This window comes from Neovison vison, chromosome 13 (assembly GCF_020171115.1).
Source record: "Neovison vison isolate M4711 chromosome 13, ASM_NN_V1, whole genome shotgun sequence".
In the NCBI taxonomy this organism is placed as follows: domain Eukaryota; kingdom Metazoa; phylum Chordata; class Mammalia; order Carnivora; family Mustelidae; genus Neogale; species Neogale vison.
In genome coordinates, this window is record NC_058103.1 from 129,832,064 (window position 1) to 129,854,266 (window position 22,203).

Consider the following 22,203-nt stretch of genomic DNA (forward strand, 5'->3'; position numbering starts at 1 on the left):
TCCGTCACCCTTGAAGATACGACCACTCTGCCTGGGAACAGATGTTTCCAGAACTAATCTATCATGCTGGAAAACTGGGGTCTCCACATGTGAGACTGATGTGAAGGTTGTGCTTCGTCCAGCCCGGAGCCCAAAACATTGTGTCTGCGTAGTGCACCTGGGCAATGCTTCTATGTGTGTCCTCTGCGAAATGTCACTTTTCTTCTCCATGGTAGACTCCTGCTGCCCAGTTCTGTATGGTGAACCAGACAGTCCATGAGATGGACATCAGGCCAAAGTGGAGGAATGATACCACGTCCTCCCTCGGGCTTATTGCTGCATTGCAAAGCCTTGTGGTACCACCTCTCCCTCCTCTCCACCGACAGAAGTGGTTCAACTATGAATAAGCTCTATGACCCACCTCAATTCAGATCATCTCACCGTGTAGTGGAGGAACGAGGTGTGACTGAGGCCCCCCATGTCCACTACTGTGGAATCGGAGGAAAAGGAGGGAAGTCTGGTATATTCCACCTCATGTGGTAGGGCATACGGAGGAGCGCTGGGCAATGAGGGAACTCTCTCACACCTCTACCGACCTGCAGACAAGAAAATATTTTAGCAAAATAGACAAAAGTTGCAACACCAAGAAAAGAAACCAAAACAAAGAGCTCTCAGCATCCGGCACCTTCTCCAATGCCACCTTCAAGGAGAGCTGCATCGTGCTTGAAAACTTATATGCCCCTCCCAGCTGGGGCCAGTACAATGAGGGGGAAGAGGGCAATGGCTGTTACAGGAATAGCCTGTCACCAAATATCACCGCCCATGTCTGCCCACGTTATCCAGCAAGAAGTCGTGTCTTAAAGATGAAAAAGGATCACTGCAAACTAGTAAAGCAGCACATTCCAGACACGGAGGCATCGACATTCTGGACAACACTTCCTCTATCCTCCTCAGCCACCAGAGAAGATTTTGGTTTGTTCAGAATAGAGAGAATGTGACGAAACTAAAAGCCCTATCTCCACAAAGTTTCCGAGCCACTTGAGGGGAATCGTTGGTCTGTAAGTCCCCGACACTCCCCACGCTGCCTCGCTCCTGACAAAAGGGTCCTCTACTCTCCACAGTTTCTGTCCATATCTACAAAGACACTTGAGGAATTAGGGCCTATGGTCTGACAGGGGCACTGGAAAAGTGTCTTCCGAGGGACATGATACCAAAAACCTTTATTTACACTCAGCAGCTGTTCTTGTCTTTTTTTTTAAGATTTTATTTATTTGACAGACAGATCACAAGCAGGCAGAGAGGCAGAGAGAGAGAGAGAGAGAGAGGAAGGGAAGCAGGCTCTTGGCTGTGCAGAGAGTCTGATGTGGGGCTTGATTCCAGGACCTAGGATCATGACCTGAGCCTAAGGCAGAGGCTTTAACGCACTGAGCCACACAGGCACCCCCTGTGTTTGTCTTAAAACACAGTCATTTGGAAATTTCAACCTACTGAGTTCCAGAGTAATTTTGTACAATGGGAAATGAAGATGGGAAGGCCATATAATAGAACTCACAAAAGGGTATAGGCTTGCCAGTGCAAAACTCCACACGTGTGATGAGAAAATAAATCAGTTCTCACACTAACTTAGGACCAAATGACCTGCTCCTGGAAACCCAGCTGAAGGGCTGGGAGGCAGTTGTCATGCACGTAATCACTGACGTCCCCCTTCAGAACGTGTGAGCCAGTGTGCGATTACGACAGTGCACCTAAGAGCTTTGACACTTCAAAATACTTGTAGAAAGGGTCTTAAGTGGGCTGTTTCTGCAAGGCACGTTTTCCAGCAGAAGTAAAATGGGGATGACTCATGAAACATGCCCTGAGAACAATGCAGACTGCAAAGGAGACAGTATAAAATGCAGAGAGAGTTTTCCCCAATTTCCGTTTGTAAGGATTACCAGACCCATCTATCCCAGGATAAGCACAACACCAGTGCACCTGAACATAACCTAAAGGGAATCGGGCTGGCCAGAGGACTTCACTGTGGAGGGAGGGATCCTCCTCCCCCAGTTCCTTCCCTGGTGTGCACTGTGGGCAGGCGGGGGTACACATCCGCACATGCATCTTCCCCACCACCGTGTTCCAAGACAGTAGCATGTGTGCCAGAACGGCTACCCGCCCCCTGTGTCTCACCTAGAACCTGGGGTGAAGAGATGCCATGGGGAAAACTACTGTCACCACATGTTAATACAGTTCTACACACCTCGACAGACACAAGAGTGTGCCACCAAGGATTATCAACTAAGTAAAAAACTCCATTCAGGACAGGCCGGTATCTACAACTGGGACCACACCTCCGCATCACGGCAAGCACAGCATCTCCTATACATTGAGAACAAACACAATGAGAGGCCATAGGATGCCTTGTGTCCACACGTGGAAGTGGGTCAACGGGAAGCCCAACAACATCCCCCCTGACCAGTTCTGCTTCCCTCCCTGACAATGGAATCTTCTATGCTCCACAAGGGCTGTCCATGGCCACAGACACCGCTGAGGAGATAGGAGTGTCCGGAGTCCTGTAGAGGACCTGGAAGGGTGCTTTCTGAGAGAAACAGGACCCCTTCGAGTGAGCGAGACCAGCTCTGTGGATCCACGTCCCCAACATTCGGACAGTCCTTAGCTCAGGCACAGAGCAAATGCCTAGACCTTGGTGCTGAGAACCACTGATGGGCCGATTCGATACCCCCAAATGCAAACCAGTGTGTCTGGAGAGCACAGGCAATGCTCCCAGGATGGGTCGGAGAGACACTATGAGCTGGCACAGCCATCAGACCCCATCAGAACCCGCTCACGGGAGCACAAGTAAAACACGTGTGAGGTGTGAGCCTTGCAGAGAGTCACTGGGATTGCCTCTTCAGGGCTGCTGCTCCAGGGCGTATTTTCTATGACACACCTGGCATCTGTCAGAGTTCACCATCATCTCACCCATGGGCCAACTGGAGGAATTCCAGCTCTCATCTTCATCCACTCAGATTGGACGCATGGGAGGTCACAGCTCACCTTCTCCACAAACACTCAAGCTGCCCAAAGCATGGGGGACAAGTGTGTCGCAGTCCTGGCTTTTCCCATTCTCCATCTGAGGACCTCTGCAGACACCCTCCCAGGTAGTCTCCTGACCCGAATACTAAAAATGCTCCTGCTCCCGCAGGAAAGCAAACCACAAGGAGTCAGCGGACTAGCTAACTTCACTGTGGAGTGAGATGTCATCCTCCTCGAGTTATGTACACACACATATACACGCATGTGCACACATACACACACACACACACACACACACACAGATGCATGAGGTGAGCATCCTACCATCACGTGTCTCAATTCATCTACAGCTTTGGGAGGAATCACGAAATTGAAGATCTCTAACAGAGCAGCCCAGATTCTCCCGGGTGAACAGCATGCACTCTGAAAGGGATGATCACAGGACACACACCAAGGCCACAAGGCCAGGACAGGGACCTGTCCACACTGCAATCCATTTCAGAAACGGACACAACTAAAAATGCCCAAGCACTTACCGTATGCATTTCTGGGTCCCTTTGAGGGCTAATGTTGCTGTTCATCCTGGGAACCAGTCTAGATGCTAGATCAGACAAAGGTCAGAGATTTATTTTGGTTTGCATGCCCTCCATGCCTTCCTCTCCCATCCTGCACTCTTTCCCACACTTGGGTCCCTTATCAGAGGGTTTCACCCGTGACTCAAGTGACTCCTTTCCAAAGAGAGACACCAGTCACCTGTTGTGTGAGACACTTCAGGGCCCTGGTTTCAGTGTTTCTGTAAGCAATTCATCACGTGTGGACAGGTCGGGGTAAAACTGGCTGGAAATCAACACTAAAATTGGAGTGCTCAACACACATCAGACAAAATCATTTTCTCTTCTGAGATTAAACACCTAGGTGAGAATAGCCTTGCGTGGGTGACATCCACAAACCCTCAACATGAACAGCCCACTTTCTCTTCTCAGGCCACAGGTGGATGGTTCATTTGTCCATCCTGCAGTTGGGAACTAGCATGCGTGACTGGCCAACAAATAAACATTTCAAGAAATAGACTTTGACATTTGTATAGTCACGAACAAAGAAATCATAGGCAGATTGAGCAATAAAGCTATGGCATTGCACCGATAACATGAGAGGAGTAAAATATATTTCATTGCTCAATATGGTCCTCTAGTTGACAAATAAAACAAAAATATAGGAACCTCCATAATGAGTAAATAAATGCCCTTTTTCACAAATAGTCTTTTTTTTTTTGCCAAGGTTTGACCACTGAGTCAAGGGCCCTCACCTCCCACCTTCTCAGGCTCAGCTCTTCCGAAGGGGGTAGGTGTGGAGTGGCGTGACACCACCAGTGTCCTGCTGCCGGGGGGCATATAAGAAAAGCACCCTCCTGTCACCCCTTCAGACAACCTGCAGGCTTGTGATGCTCTTCAGGACGCACAGTGATCACCCATAGGAACAGGAAGGACACCGTGTGGTTTCACAGCAGAAATCAGGCTGCTGCATTTCCCATCGTGCTCCCTACCTTCCCACACAGGCTTCTGCAACTCAGGCCTTCCCAGCATCAGTTCCCACCTCATGGATACCACAGACAGCATCCCCCCTTTCATCATGCACAGTCTTGAACACAGAAAAAGAATGGACGTCTCTAAGAATTACAACACCACATCCTCTCGTAGGCAGTAAACAGCATAGTCGTCACCTCTCCAAACACCCGTAAAAACGCACGTCAAACTCTCACACCTGTATTTCAGGTAGGTGTTCTCCCTTCTCTGCTGCATCATCCTTGTTTCCCAATACCAAGCCTTCATCTGTGGCAGAAAAACACACCCACCTTCAGTTGTGCCTGACTGTGCCCCAAACAAAGATGAGGAAAAGGAAAACACTTACCCAGTTAGCCAGAGCTTTCCTCTCCTGAACTGCGATCTGAAAAACCAACACACCAGAAACCCATGTTCAGGGCTCTAAGGGCCACTATCATCACCTGCAGGGGGCGCCAAGGGATCAGTGTGTTGGACACAACTCTGGTTACCTTGTGGTTGAAGGTGAGGTTAGACTCCTGCAGCTCTTCCTGCATTTCTTCCACTTCTTGTCTGTGAGGGGGGACAATTGTTTTCATCAGACAAAACCCAACACTGGGTGTGATTTTCAATCATCTGCCAATGTGGCCATCCTCCTCTTATCTGTCCCCTCATACAATTGATCCTGACACAGGAAACATTTTCACCTGACTATAATTGGACTGTAGGATCAAAGCTATTCTTACAGCCTTTCCTTCATCATTTTTCTTTGCCTGCAGGATCAAAACTGACATCACTTCCTTACCTGTTTTCAATCTTTCCCTCAGTTATCACATGACAAATGTCTTTTGTCATAAAGCTCTATTCTCCTTGAACTTCTATCCTCTCTATGGTTCCCAGGTTTGCAAAGACCAGCGCCATCAGATGCCACTACTGGGCTTATGGGTACAACTCATCCTAGGACAAACTGTTTTCCTCCAAACAACACCTCAAGGACGCTGATATGGAGCTAGTTTCCACAGAGTCAGGTCAACACTGGGGATCCGGATATGTTTAGTAACATAATTTTTTTGTGCCTTATCTTTCTGTGTCTGTTAATTCTCTCTTGATACATCATCTGAATTTTGGTGTATATATTTTAATTGAGTCCTCAACATGTACAAAGATTAACAATCCAAAGGGAGGGAGGAGTCAAGATGCTGGAGAAGTAACAGGCTGAGATGACATCAGGTAGCAGGAGATGAGCTAGATAGCTTATCAAACCATACCTAACATCTACAAATCCAACAGGAGATGGAAGAGAAGAAGAGCATCAATTTGAGAAACAGAAAATCACTACTTTCTGAAAGGCAGGACCCACGGAGAAGTGAATCCAAAGCAATGGTAAGATAGAACCCGGGGGGAGGGTCTGGCTCCTGACAAGCAACGGAGCACAAAATCAGGACTTTTAAAAGCGACGTCCACTGAGGGGCATCGTTCCAGAGGCTAAACCGGGGTGAAGCCCATGAGGGGACGGCATAGCCCCAAGTCCTGCAGTTCACAGAAGGACTGGGGGTGTCTGAGTGTCACAGAACTCGCAGGTATTAGAGCGGGGAAGCCAGCAACAGAGACAGAGCCGAGGAGTGACCTTTCAACTCAGGGTTACCTTGAACCGTAATCTATGGCACAGGCCACTGCTGTGTGAGTGGTGTCCCCACAAGATCCGGGGAGATCCCCCCGGAAGAGCTCATGAATCTAAGGGTGTCGGAGACTCCAGATGGAGCTGTGTGCCAGAGACAGAGACGCTTGGTCACAGCCTGGGTGAGGTCTGAGCGCAGCCGGTGGCCAGGGAGAGCAAAATGATGAGCGCTTTTCTCTGAAAGGGCACTGGGGAGTGGGTGCCCAAGCTCTTGGCTCCTTCAGACCAGAGATTGGGAGGCTGCCACTTTCATTACGGACCTTGGATCTCTATGGACAGTGTTCAGGGAACAAAAACAAAAACCCGAGGGGATTACATAGCCTGGCCTCTGGAGAGGGTGGTGCAATTCGGCCTGGGGCAAAGACACCTGAGAATCACTACAACAGGCCCCTCCCTGAGAAGATCAACAAGAAATCCAGCCAAGACCAAGTACACTTACCAAGGAGAACAGCGGAATACCAGAGGAGGAGAAAGCAAACCACGGAATTCATGGCTTTCTCCTCATGATATTTTAGTCTTGCAAAGTTAATTTTTTTAACTCTATTTTTTTATCTTCTGCTAATTTTTTTAACTTTTACCCTATTTTTTTACATTTTTAAACTAGTTTATCTTTTTTTCAATTTATTTATTTTCAGAAAAACAGTATTCATTATTTTTTCACCACACCCAGTGCTCCATGCAAGCCGTGCCCTCTATAATACCCACCACCTGGTACCCCAACCTCCCACGCCCTCGCCACTTCAAACCCCTCAGATTGTTTTTCAGAGTCCATAGTCTCTCATGGTTCACCTCCCATTCCAATTTACCCAAATTCCCTACTCTCTCTAACGCCCCTTGTCCTCCATGCTATTTGTTATGCTCCACAAATAAGTGAAACCATATGATAATTGACTCTCTCTGCTTGACTTATTTCACTCAGCATAATCTATTCCAGTCCCGTCCATGTTGCTACAAAAGTTGGGAATTCATCCTTTCTGATGGAGGCATAATGCTCCATAGTGTATATGGACCACATCTTCCTTATCCATTCGTCCGTTGAAGGGCATCTCGGTTCTTTCCACAGTTTGGCTACCATGGCCATTGTTGCTATAAACACTGGGGTACATATGGCCCTTCTTTTCACTACATCTGTACCTTTGGGGTAAATACCCAGGAGTGCAATGGCCGGGTCATAGGAAAGTTCTATTTTTAATTTCTTGAGGAATCTCCACACTGTTCTCCAAAGAGGCTGCACCAACTTGCATTCCCAACAACAGTGTAGGAGGGTTACCCTTTCTCCACATCCCCTCCAACACATGTTGTTTCCTGTCTTGCTAATTTTGGGCATTCTAACTGGTGTAAGGTGATATCTCAATGTGGTTTTAATTTGAAATCCCTGATGGCTAGTGAGGATGAACATTTTTTCATGTGTCTGATGGCCATTTATATGTCTTCATTGGAGATGTGTCTGCTTTGCACCCAACACGAAATACACACAACCAAAACCACACATCAACCACCCAAAAATGAAAAAGAGCCATCCTCAACAAGTTGGAAAGAGGACCTCAAGGATAGCCCTCCACCCTCTCCCACACCTTAAGCAACAAAAGTCCTTCCAACAAAGCTAAAGCAGATCTTCAAGTACCTGGTTGAGGTGCCTTCCCACACATCGAAGATGCTGCCTATCAAGGCTTCAGTGCAGCTTCTGAAGGTGCAGATGCTCTAACCCCAAAAACAGCTTGGGTCTGGGGGGGGCAGCAGGGGAGATGCTGGCCAGTTCTGGAGGGAGTGTGTAGAGGCAGCCAAAGGCCTGTGGCGGGAAATGGGACAGCTCCTTCCCTCTCCCCTCCCAGGCTGGCTCCTTCCCTCTCTCCCTACGTGGGTAAATCTCCCTGTGCCTGCAAGGAATGGCCAAGGTGGTGGCAGCTGCAGAGGGCCGCTGAGGAGGAGCTGCCAGGGCTGCTGCACTCAGAGTCGCCAGCCTCAACTGGGAGCGACCACGCCCACTGCTGCTGCAGCCTTCCCCAGCCCCAGGATCTCCGTTTTAGCAGCGCGGGCCTCCCTCCGCCCTGGGTAGCCATGGAGACTTGTCCTCGCCAGCCCCCTCCCCCTCCAGCCCTCCCTCCCCTTCCACCCTCTCAGCTCAGAGCAGGTACCTGGTCGGGCTCTCTTTATTGCACAAGGACAAGGGTGGCATCTACCCACGTCTGCCCCCCTCACAAAGCCCAAAGAGGCGCCACTGGAAGGAAAATGCCATCCACGAAGTTCTCGCAAACCAACGGAATTCATGGCTTTCTCCTCATGATACTTTAGTCTTGCAAAGTTAATTTTTTTAACTCTATTTTTTTATCTTCTGCTAATATTTTTAACTTTTACCTATTTTATTACGTTTTTTAACTAGTTTATCTTAACAATACTTTCCATTTAAAAAATCATTTTTTGAACATTCATTATAATTGTCATATGTTATCCATCATTGTATCTAATTTCAGTTTTTATATACACATAGGGTTTATTCTTCTAAAACATTTGGGGTACAACTTCTTCTAATAGATGAAACTACACCCTAAATCTACCACCAGGTTTGTTCTACTCTCCAGCCTGAGCAAATCTTCTCCACTTTCTTTTTCTTTATTCTCCCAACCAACTTACCTATCAACTCCTTTATTAGAAATTAAAAAAATTTTTTTTCATCTTAATAGTCATATTCCATCCGTTCATTTTATTTACTCTTATATATGTGTTCCATTCTTTAAAATTTTGGGAGGTAATTTCTTCTAAAGACCAAAATACACCCAAAATTAAGTGAGTGACCCTGTTCTAGTCACTGTCTAATATGTATATATATTTTTCTTTTTTATATTATTTCCTTATTTGTTTTCTTTTTAAAACTTTTTTTCCGTGAACTTCATTTTACCCCTTTCTCCCTCCCCACCATGATTGTGGGTCTCTTCTGATTTGGCTCAAGCACACTTTCCTGGGGTCTTTGCCACCCTTTTAGTATTTTATTTGCTCCTTCATATATTCTCATCTGGACAAAATGACAAGACGGAAAAACTCACCACAAAAAAAAGAACAAGAGGCAGTACCGAAGGCTAGGGACCTAATCCATATGGACACTGGTAATATGTCAGATCTAGAATTCAGAATGATGATTCTCAAGGTTCTAGCCATGCTCGAAAAAGGCATGGAAGATATTAAAGAAACCCTATCTGGAGAACTAAAAGCCCTTTCTGGAGAAATAAAAGAACTACAATTTAATCAAGTTGAAATTAAAAAAAAGCTATTAAATAGGTGCAATAAAAAATGGAGGCTCTTACTGCTAGGATAAATGAGGCAGAAGAAAGAATTAGTGATATAGAAGACCAAATGACAGAGAATAAAGCAGCTGAGCAAAAGAGAACAACAACTACATGGCCACTTGGAGAGATTTCGAGAGATAAGTGATACCATAAGACAAAACAACATTAGAATAATTGGGATTCCAGAAGGAGAAGAAAGAGAGAGTGGAGCGAAGGTATATTGGAGAGAATTATTAGAGAGAATTTCCCTAGTATGGCAAAGGGAGCAAGCATCAAAATCTAGGAGGTGTAGAGAACCTCCCTCAAAATCAATAAGAATAGGTCCACACCCGGTCATCTAATTGTAAAATTTACAAGTCTTAGCGACAAATAGAAAATCCTGACAGCACCCCGGGACAAGAAGTCTGTAACATACAATAGTAAAACTATTAGATTGGCAGCGGACTTATCCACAGAGACCTGGCAGGCCAGAAAGGACTGGCAAGATATATTCAGAGGAATAAATGAGAAAAATATGCAGCCGAGAATACTATATCCAGCTAGGCTATCATTGAAAATAGAAGGAGAGATAAAAAGATTCCAGGACAAACAAAAACTGAAAGGATTTGCAAACACCAAACCAGCTCTACAAGAAATATTGAAAGCAGTCCTCTAAGCAAAGAAAAAGCCTAAAAGTTGTAGATCAGAAAGGAACAGAGACAATATACAGTAACAGTCATCTTACAGGCAATACAAGGGCATTAAATTCATATCTCTCAATAGCTACCCTGAAAGAAAATGGGCTAAATGCCCCAATCAAAAGACACACGGTATCAGAATGGATAAAGAAACAAAACCCAACAATATGCTGCTTATAGACCCAAAGACGCTTCCAGATTTAAAGTGAGGGTACGGAAAACAATTTACCATGCTAAGGAACATCAGAAGAAAGCTGGGGTGGCAATCCTTCTTTCAGATCAATTCGATTTTATGCCAAACTATAATAAAAGAGATGAGGAAGGACACTATATCATACTCAAAGGGTCTCTCCAACAAGTATATCTAACAATTTTAAATATCTATGCCCCTAACATGGGAGCAGCCAACTATATAAACCAATTAATAACAAATTCAAAGAAAAACATTGACAATAATACAAGAAGAGTAGGGGACATTAACACTCTCCTCACTGAAATGAACAGATCATGCAAGCAAAAGATCAACAAGGAAATAAAGGCCTTAAATGGCACACTGGACCAGATGGACATCACAGGTATATTCAGAACATCCCATCCCAAAGCAACAATACATATTCTTCTCTAATACACATGGAACATTCTCCAGAATAGATCACATCCTGGGTCACAAATCAGGTCTTAACCAGTATCAAAAGTTTGGGGTCACTCCTTGAATATTTTCAGACCACAATGCTCTGAAACTAGAACTCAATCACAAGAGCAAAGTTGGAAGGAACTCAAATGACAGAAAAAGGAGGCTAAAGAGCATCCTATTAAGGAATGGATGGGTCAACCAGGAAAATAAAGAAGAATTGAAAAAAATTCATGGAAACAAATGATAATGAAAACACAATGGTTCAAAATCTGTGGGACACAGCAAAGGCAGTGCTGAGAGGAAAATATACAGCGAAACAAGCCTTTCTGAAGAAACAAGAAAGGTCTCAAATACACAGCCTAACCCTACATTGAAAGGAGCTGGAGAAAGAACACCAAAGAAAACCTAAACTCAGCAGGAGAAGAGAAATCATAAAGATCAGAGCAGAAATCAATGAAAAGGAAACAAACAAAAACAAGAGAACAAATCAATGAAACTTGGAGCTGGTTCTCTGAAAGAATTAATAAGATTGATAAATACCTGGCCAGACCTATCAAAAGGAAAAGAAAAAGGACACAAAGTAATAAAATAAAAAATGAATGAAAGAGGAGAGATCACAACCAACACCAAAGAAATACAAAGAACTATAAGAACATATTATGAGGGGCACCTGGGTGGCTCAGTGGGTTAAGCCGCTGCCTTCGGCTCAGGTCATGATCTCAGGGTCCTGGGATCGAGTCCCGCATCGGGCTCTCTGCTCAGCAGGGAGCCTGCTTCCTCCTCTCTCTCTCTGCCTGCCTCTCTCCCTACTTGTGATTTCTCTCTGTCAAATAAATAAATAAAATCTTTGAAAAAAAAAGAACATATTATGAGCAACTCTGTGCCAACAAATTTGACAATCTGGAAGAAATGGGTGGACTACTAGAGATAATATAATCTACCACAACTGAGCCCGGAAGAAAGAGAAAACCTGAACAGACCCATAATCAGTAGAGAGATTGAAAGAGTCATCAAAAATCTCCAAACAAACAAAAGCCCAGGGCCAGATGGCTTCCCAGGGGAATTCTACCAAACATTTAAAGAAGAATTAATTCCTATGCTCCCGAAACTGTTCCAAAAACCTGAAATGGTAGGAAAACTTCCAAACTCGTTTTATGAGGCCTGCATCACCTTGATACCCAAACCAGACAAGGATCTCATCAAAAAAGAGAATTACAGATCAATATCCTTGATGAACACAGATGCAAAAATTCTCACCAAAATACTAGCCAATAGGATCCAACAGTACATTAAAACGATTATTCTCCACCACCAAGTGGGATTTATTCCAGGGCTGCAAGGTTGGCTCAACATCCACAAATCAATTAATGTGATACAATACATTAAGAAAAGAAAGAAGAAGAACCACATGATACTCTCAAGAGATGCTGAAAAAGCCTTTGACAAAGTACAGCATTCCTTCCTGATCAAAACACTTCAAAGTGTAGTGATAGAGTGCACATATCTCAATAGGATCAAAGCCATCTATGAAAAACGCACTAGAAATATCTCTCAATGGAGAAAACTGAGAGATTTTCTAATAAGGTCAGGAACATGGCAGGGATGTCCATTTTCACCACTGCTATTCAACATTGTACTAGAAGTCCTAGACTCAGCAATCAGACAACAAAAAGATATCAAATACATCCAGATCGGCAAAAATAAGTCAAACTCTCACTCTTTGCAGATGATATGATACTATATGTGGAAGCCCCAAAAGACTCCACTCCAAATCTGCTAGTACTTGTACAGGAATATAGTAAAGTGTCAGGATATAAAATTGATGCACAGAAATCAGTTGCATTGCTTTACACAACAACAAGACTTAAGGATGAAAATTAAGGAGTCAATCCCATTTACAACTGCACCCAAAACCATAAGATACCTAGGAATTCACCTAGCAAAGAGGCAAAGAAACCATACTCAGAAAACTCTAAAGTACTCATGAAAGAAACTGAGGAAGACACAAAGAAATGGAAAAATGTTCCATGCTCCTGGATTGGAAATACAAATATTATGAAAATGTCTTTGCTACCTAAAAATCCACACATTTAATGCAATCCCTATCAAAATTCCATCCATTTTTTTCAAAGACATAGAACAAATAATCCTAAAATTTAGATGGAACCAGAAAAGACCTCGAATAGCCAAAGCAATATTGAAAAAGAAAGCCAAAGTTGGTGGCATCACAATTCTGGAATTCAAGCTCTGTTACAAAGCTGTCATCATCAAGACAGAATGGCACTGGCACAAAAAGACACACAGATCAATGGACCAGAAGAGAGAACCCTTAAATAGACCCTCAACTCTATGGTCAACTAATCTTCAACAAAGCAGGAAAGAATGTCCAATGTCCAAATGACAGTCTCTTCAACAAATGGTGTTGGGAAAATTGGACAGCCACATGAAGAAAAATGAAACTGGACTATTTATTTATACTACACATGAAAATAGACTCAAAGTAGATGAAGGACGTCAATGTGAGAAAGGAATCCATCAAAATTCTTGAGGAGAATACAGTCAACATCTTCGACCTCAACCACAGCAACTTCTTCCTGGAAACATAGTCAAAAGGAAGGGAAGCAAAGGCAAAAGCAAACTATTGGAACTTCATCAAGACCGAAAGCTTCTGTACAGCAAAGGAAACAGTTAAGAAAACCAAAAGACAACTGACAGAATGGGAGAAGATATTTTCAAACGATATATCAGCTAAAGGGCTGATATCCAAAATCTCAAAGAGCTTCGGAAACTCAACACCCAAAGAACAGATAATCCAATCAAGAAATGGCAGAGGACATGAACAGACATTTCTGCAAAGACATCCAAATGGCCAACAGACACACAAAAAAGTGCTCCACTCACTTGGCAAAAGGAAAATACAAATCAAAACCACAATGAGATACCACCTCACACTAGTCAGAATGGCTAAAATTAAGTCAGGAAATGACAGATGCTGGCATGGATGCATAGAAAATGGAACACCCTTACGCTTTTGGGGGGAATGCAAGCTGGTGCAACCACTCTGGAAAACAGCATGGTGGTTCCTCAAAAAGCTGAAAATAGAGCTACCCTATGACCCAGCAATTGCACTACTGGCTATTTACCCTAATGATACAAACATAGTGATCTGAAGGGGCACATGCACCCGAATGTTTATAGCAGCAATGTCTATCTACAATAGCCAAACTATGGAAAGAACTTTGATGGCCATCAACAAATGAGTGGATAAAGAATATGTGGTATATACATACAGTGGAATACTATGAAGCCATCCAAAGAAATATATCTTGCCATTTACGACGACGAGTATGGAACTAGAGGGAATCATCCTTATCGAAATAAGTCAATTGGAGAAAGACAACTATCATGTGATCTCCCTGATATGAGGAAGTGGAGATGCAACGTGGGGGATTGTGGGGTAGGAAAAGAATAAATGAAACAAGATGTCACCAAACAAACTGAGGGATGCTGGGGAGAGGGGTGTAGGGAGAGGATGGTGGGGTTATGGACACTGGGGAGGGTATGTGCTATGGTGAGTGATGTAAAGTGTGTAAGCCTGGCGAATCACAGACCTGTACCCCTGGGGCTCATAATACATTATAGGTTTATTAGAAAATGTAAAAATTTAAAAAAAAATCGAAAGGAAACTTTTCAGGAGCCAATAGTATGTAGTGTCTGAACTTACCTGTACTTCTCCATTTCTTCTTCAGTTACTTTCAGATATTTATCCGCAGTTAACAGCTCATTCTTAGTTGCATTCAATTCATACAGTGTCTCTTCTAGCTTCCTAAGATGGGAGAGGTATATACTCTGCCATTTATTCTCCCAGCACACTTGATAGCTTATGTTGGAATGTCCCCGCTAAACGCACAGACTGACAACACAACAGGGAAATGAATGAAGGCCCCATTTAGGGTTGAAGAAACCTCGAACTCTGGCTGCTGGCCAAGCTCCCTGCAATCGGGGCTGTCTTTATACTTCTCTACTTTAATTCATTCACCATGTCACCAAAGAACATTGCACTCTGTGCCCTCTGGGAATACGTCTTTGGTTTGAGATGGTGAAGGCTCATTTCAATTAAAAGTGAAAAGCCAAGCCTGACGAGCTACACTCATTAGGATGAAGCAGGGGCCCATCATTAGTCTCACACCTCCGTGGGGAGCCCTCATCCTCAGACCAAGGCTGTGCCCCACACAGTCAGCCCAAAGGAACCTTCTAGAATATGGCTTCACTGGCATAGAAACTCACTCCCACACATCTCTAGGCTTTAGAAGTACAACCCCTGCCCCCTCGTGAAAGATCCTGGTGTAAGAAAAGGCCAATCTTAGTGCCGAAAATATGTCCTCAAATAATCCATGTGAACTGTCACATACTCAGGGTGTTATTTCAGGGGAACAGACTTCAGATGGAAAACTGTCAACTCCATTGAGTCTACCTTTAAAAAAAAGATTTTATTTATTTATTTGACAGAGAGAGGGATTTCAAGTACGCAGAGAGGCAGGCAGAGAGAGAGAGGGCGGAAGCGGGCTGCCCACTGAGCAGAGAGCCCAGTGCAGGGCTCCATCCCAGGAGGACCCTGAACTCAGCCTAAAGCAGAGGCTCTAACCTACCAAGCCACCCAGGCGCCCCAAGTCAACCTTCTTGAACAAGAACAACTTCATGGATGGTGAAGGCAGGAAACAGCGATGGTTAGAGTGGTTGTTCTGCTGGGCTTCCCTCAACTCTTTTGTTCATGGTGTTCATTCACAAGGTTTCAACAGGACCCTTGTCAAGAATCTCATGCAGAAAGACGTAGGGACAGACAAAAGCTCTAGAAAGAGAAGGACAGGAGCATTTGCTTCTGGTCTCTCAACTATACTTCAGCAAAAGTCTTATGGAGCGGCAGTCAGTGTGTGGTTCAGGGATATGGTGTTGAAGAGAGAAAGGTGGTCAGGACACTGGACCCGCCCCAAGAAGAACTTACCAATGAACAGAACCCAAGTGCCGGTGAGAGAGAGCGGCCCCCACCCCCGATGTGGGAAGCAATAACACAAAGCTGAGTCTCCAGGGTAGACAGGGAACAGATCTCCTTTTCCACATGAATGGGGGGCTCCAACATCCTGATCTCCTCCTGAGAAATAAAAGGAAACACTGGACAAGAGAGTAAACTTGTGAGTGAATGCACCCAATTTCTAAAGAGTACATGAAGAAACATGAGAACTATATGGAGAAGAAGGAAGCCTAGGAGAAAGCCAGCCTGGCAATGGGAGCCAATTTCCCGAGGACACATCAGTGAATTCTAGAACAGGTGAGTGAATAAAAATAAATGAACAAGCAACCTTTTGGGGACATGTTGGAATGCAACAAGCGAAGCTCTTGTCCAGTCATCAAAGATGAGACTTATTGAAACTGCAGGCTTTGTTTGGGATCCAAGAAACGTACAGCTAGAAAATCATGTGGAGGGGCACCAGGATGGCTCAGTCATTATCTACTTAAAAGATTTTGGTTCAGGTCATGATCCCAGGGTCCTGCAATAGAGCCCCACACTGGACTCCCTGCTCGGCAGGAAGCCTGCTTCTCCCTCTAACACTTTCCCTGCTTGTGTTTTCCCTCTTGCGGTGTCTCTCTCTATCAGATCAATAAAATCTCTTTAAAAAAAAGAAAGAAAGAAAGAAAAGAAAAAGAAAATCAGGTGGACAGGAAATACCCTGGCCTTCTAAGGGATTGGGCTACAGCGAATGATCTCAATTGTACACCAGATGAAGGGACCCAGTATTGCTGGAGCCCCAGGGCACTTTCCACAAAGAAACTTTCCCTGTTTCTGCAGGAAGAGAATTCCATTTTTCTCTCCATATTCTGGACCCAAGTCTCATACTGAACAAGAAATGGACCTAATGCAGGAGTGGTGAGAGCACTTGATGAGAGTGAAAATGAAAGGACAATGAAGACTGACCCAGAGGGGATCCAGGTATCAAAGTGATTAATGCTGTTACCTTCCCCCTTCTTCCCCAATGAATCACACAATAACATGTGGCAAGTCGTTAGAACAGAAAGGAAAATGCAAGTTACACAAATCAAGATAGGAAGGGCAGGCACAATTCTACAGAATGTTTTAGGGAAAAGTACGCAAAGATCCAATTCCAGAAGATCCAAATACTTGCTGCCATGAAAATTCATACAACAGTATCTATGACAACAGAGCAATAGCTTACTCTTTTGCAGTCAGTTTTTGGTTTTGAGAGAACTCCACCACCATATCCAATTTCTTCTTTAGCAGGTTTAATTCTGCTTCTTTAGCTGTTTTCTGAGAACTCAGGTCATCACCCTGGTCTTCCAGGAATGTTTTCCTTTCTGTAAAGGATGAGTTTGCTTTTCTGTGTTTGTGCCAGGACATGAGATCTTGGTTTCGATGGGGAAAGGAGAAGGGCAAGGCCGTGAAGGCAGGAAGGCATTCTCTCCCTGCCCGATGCAAACTCATTGCCACAATATGGAGATTTCATCCCCCAAAACAAGGTACCTTTCAGTTCTTGGTTTTCTGATGTCAAGGCTCTGAACTCTTGATCCGCCAGTGCATCTTGGCCTTAAGACAGATTTGAGAAAAGACATATGAGGGCACCTAACAGGACAGGATCAAGGATGGCAACAAAGAAAGTCCTTGAGGCATAAATATAATAAGGGGAAAGTAAAGAAACTAGTTCATGTCAAAAAACGCACAAATGGCTTTCTTAGAGGAACAGAGATAAATAATGTTCTACAATACAAATTGGGCTTGCTGTCATCCTTCACTGCTCACGTATTTTGTGGGATTTTCTACATAACTTGGAGGGCAGCGCTGAATGATGTGATGATTACCCAGCTGTGAAATAAACCATACTTCCTAGGCCTTGAAATTGCAGACCTCATCGGGGTGGTCCTAAGTAAAATCACAGCTCACGGTTCAGTAGGAGTTGCAGTTCCCAGATGCCCACGCTCTACTGCGTAAACAGTACACGAGTACACTGCACTCACCTCAACCAATGAACCAAAACCCTCCCAAGCCACATTATAGTACAACTAACATCTAACTTTTCCCATATCCACATTCTTGATATTCTTTTCTCTCTGAGCTTGTAAGAGAGCCTGTTTACAATGAAGGGAGTCCTTCAAATTTTCATTAATCTCTTCCACCTTTTTGATGTTCTCCTTCAAGAAAACATATTGAATGAGTAACAATGATTCATTCCTTGGGGCACCTGGGTTGCACCTGGGTGGCCCAGTCTGTGGAGTGTTTGACTCCTGCTTTCGTTTGCCTCAAGTCCTGATCTCAGGGTCATGGGATTGATCCCTGCATCAGGCAAAACACTCGGCACGGTGTCTGCTTGGCATTCTCTCTCTGTCTCCTTCAGAACCCCTCCCCTCACTCTTTCCTTCTCTCAAATCAATCTTTGAAATAATATTCATTTTAATAATAATAACAATATTTCATTACTTTTATTTCTGCTGTTAGAACACAATTCAGGCAAGAAAGGAGTCTTAATTTTAATTTACATACTTCAGCAAGGGAACTCTAATGTTCTCTCTTCGTTTCTGCTTGCTTCTTTGCTTCCATGGTCTATAAAAAATATTAAAAAGGAATCAGAAGTCCAAAATAGCATGTTAGAGAAACCTATATTTGTGACTCCTTTCAGAAAGAGAGAGGCAGTGCTCTACATTTGTGAAGCTTCCCTTACTCAAGGACCATTTCTGAGTTGCATGATATAGATCGATAGCATGAACTACCAGAGGGTAAGTAACCAAAATGAAATCACAAGAAAATATTTGAAAGGGCACACATACCTTCTCCTCCCAACTGGCTATGTTTTTTTGAAGATCCCTGTTTTCGTTTTTAAGGTCATTAATCTTCATCTTGATTTGGTCTAAAGTAACTGAAAGGAGAAAAACGAATTTTAAGATAATTAGCAAAAACAGCAACATTGAATAATCCCAATATATTAGCACCAGAGTACATTCTCTGACACTTGGGTGTCACTAACTTCCTAGCATTCCCATTGTGCCTGAAGAAAGCACGTTGTAGCAGCATTAGAAACCCAAGACATGGGCGCCTGGGTGGCTCAGTGGGTTGAGCCTCTGCCTTCGACTCAGGTCATGATCTCAGGTCTTGGGATCGAGTCCCGCATCGGGCTCTCTGCTCAGCAAGGAGTCCGCTTCCTCCTCTCTCTCTGATTGCCGCTCTGCCTGCTTGTGATCTCTCAAATAAATAAATGTCAAATAAATAAAACTTAAAAAAAAGAAACCCAAGACTTTCTTTTTTCTTTTTTTTTAATTTATTTTCAGCATAACAGTACCATTATTTTTTCACCACACCCAGTGCTCCATGAAATCTGTGCCCTCTATAATACCCACCACCTGGTACCCCGACCTCCCACCCCCTGCCACTTCAAACCCCTCAGATTGTTTTTCGGGGTCCACAGTCTCTCATGATTCACCTCCCCTTCCAATTTACCCCAATCCCTTTCTCTCTAACTCCCCGTGTCCTCCATGATTTTTGTTATGCTCCACAAATAAGGGAAACCATATGATAATTGACGCTCTCTGCTTGACTTATTTCACTCAGCATAATCTCTTCCAGTCCCATCCATGTTGCTACAAAAGTTGGGTATTCGTCCTTTCTGATGGAGGCATAATACTCCATAGTGTATATGGACCACATCTTCTTTATCCATTCGTCCATTGAAGGGCATCTCGGTTCTTTCCACAGTTTGGCGACCCTAGCCATTGCTGCTATAAACACTGGGGTACATATGGCCCTTCTTTTCACTACATCTGTATCTTTGGGGTAAATACCCAGGAGTGCAATCAGGAAGAAATTGACAACCTGAATAGACCAATATCTAGTAATGAGATTGAAGCGGTGAGCAAAAACCTCCCCAAAAAAAAGAGCCCAGGACCTGATGGATTCCCCAGGGAATTCTACCAAACTTTCAAAGAAGAAATTCACCTATTCTCTTGAAGCTGTTTCAAAAATTGAAGCAGAAGGAAAACTTCCTGACTCCTTCTATGAAGCCAGCATTACCCTGATCCCCAAGCCAGCAAAGACCTTACCAAAAGGACAATTTCAGACCAATATCACTGATGAATATGGATGCTAAGATTCTCAACAAGATCCTAGCCAACAGGATCCAACAGCTCATTAAAAAGATTATCCACCATGATCAGGTGGTATTCATCCCTGGGCTACAAGAATGGTTCAACATTTGCAAATCAATCAATGTGATAGAACAAATTAATAAGAGAAGAGAGAAGAACCACATGGTCCTCTCAATTGATGCATTAAAGCATTTGACAAAATCCAGCATACGTTCCTGATTAAAATGCTTCAAAGTATAGGGATAGAGGGAACATTCCTGAGCTTCATCAAAACTACCTATGAAAGACCCACAGCAAATATCATCCTCAATGGGAAAAAGTTTGCATCCTTCCCGTTGAGATCAGGAACACGACAAGGATGCCCACTCTCACCACTCTTGTTCAACATAGTATTAGAAGACCTAGCAACAGCAATCAGACAACAAAGGGAAATAAAAGGTATCCAAATCGGTAAGGAAGAAGTCAAACTCTCTCTCTTTGCAGAAGATATGATTGTTTATATGGAAAACCCCAAAGACTCCACCCCCAAACGACTAGAACTCATACAGCAATTCAGCAACGTGGCAGGATACAAAGTCAATGTACAGAAATCAGTGGCTTTCTTATACACTAACAATGAAAATAGAAAAAGGGAAATTAGAGAATCGATTCCATTTACTATAGCATCAAGATCCATAAGATACCTGGGAATAAACCTAACCAAAGAGGTAAAGGACCTGTACTTGAAAAACTACAGAACACTCATGAGAGAAATTGAAGAAGACACAAAAAGATGGAAGACCATTCCATGCTCTTTGATCAGAAGAATAAACATTGTTAAAATGTCTATACTGCCTAGAGCAATCTATACTTTTAATGCTATTCCGAACAAAATTCCACTGGTATTCATCAAAGAGCTGGAGCAAATAATCCCAAGATTTGTGTGGAATCAGAAGAGAATCCGAACCACTAAGGAAATGTTGAAAAACAAAAATAAAACTGGGGGCCTCACGTTACCTTATTTCAAGCTTTACTACAAAGCTGTGACCACCAAGATGCATGGTACTGGCATAAAAACAGACACATAGACCAGTGGAACAGAGTAGAGAGCCCAGATATGGACGCTCAACTCTATGGGCAAATAATCTTCGACAAAACAGGAAAAAATATACAGTGGAAAAAAGACAGTCTCTTCAATAAAGAGTGCTGGGAAAACTGGGTAGCTATATGTAGAAGAATGAAACTCGACCATTCTTTTACACCATACACAAAGATAAACTCAAAATTGATAAGAGACCTCAATGGGAGACAGGAATCCATCAGAATCCTAGAGGAGAAGATAGGCAGTAATCTCTTCGATATCAGCCACAGCAACTTCTTTCAAGATATGTCTCCAAAGGCAAAGGAAACAAAGCGAAGATGCATTTTTGGGACTTCATCAAATCAAAAGTTTCATAGTCTCTCATGTTTCATCTCCCCCTCTGACTCTGCCCACCCCAATTCATTTTTCCCTTCCTTCTCCAAATATTCTCTATGCTATTCCTTATGTTCCACAAATAAGTGAAACCAAAGGATAATTGACTTTCTCCACTGGACATATTTCAATTAGTATATTTCCCTCACTTTTTTGCAACCCAGTATCTGCACTGAAGTACGGAACCTGGGAGTATTTTAAATACTGGAAGAAAGAAAATGGACGGAAGGAGGAAAGAAGGCAGGCAGGCAGGCAAGGGAGCAAAGGCTGTGTGAAGGATATGCCACCTCTTTCCTTCTCTACAAACCTATTCTGAAACCTTACAAAGAGTTGGCTGTTTGCTGAATTCACACAGTTATAGCACATCAGGTGCTATGATGTTTCCCAGACTGCTTAAATGCAGTGTCATCAAAAAGAATTAAAAGCCATCAGATGAGATAAAGAGTGGCCCATGATGAGAGATGAATCATAAGCCACTACAGAAATGACACCTGATGTTTCCAAAGAGGGGCGCGAGTCAATTCAGACTTGAGTCACCCTCATGTTATTATAGCTCAATAACATCTAGGCAAGACCTCATTTTGACACCATTAACATATTTCCTGTTTTAAAAGTTTTTTTTATCAATAAAGAATGATCTTAACATTTATTTTCATTGTGTTTAGAGCACTTAAATCATATCCCAAATGAAACTGCATTATTTCTATGTTGATTTATATAATTTTAATTATTTAGGGCCAATCACTTTCTTTTCTTTTTTTTCTTCCAATTTATTTATTTTCAGAAAAACTGTATTCATTATTT

The 22,203-nt window shown here is 43.3% G+C and overlaps 1 long non-coding RNA gene across 1 annotated transcript; it reads right to left on the bottom strand.

Annotated features, from left to right (window-relative positions):
* Positions 1–17,366: 17,366 nt before the first annotated feature.
* Positions 17,367–18,721, bottom strand: LOC122893754. The gene is made up of 3 exons (XR_006381678.1): positions 18,636–18,721; positions 18,352–18,411; positions 17,367–17,400 (listed from the first exon to the last, which is right to left on the bottom strand). It is a non-coding gene; the product is annotated as an uncharacterized LOC122893754 (long non-coding RNA).
* Positions 18,722–22,203: the final 3,482 nt, after the last annotated feature.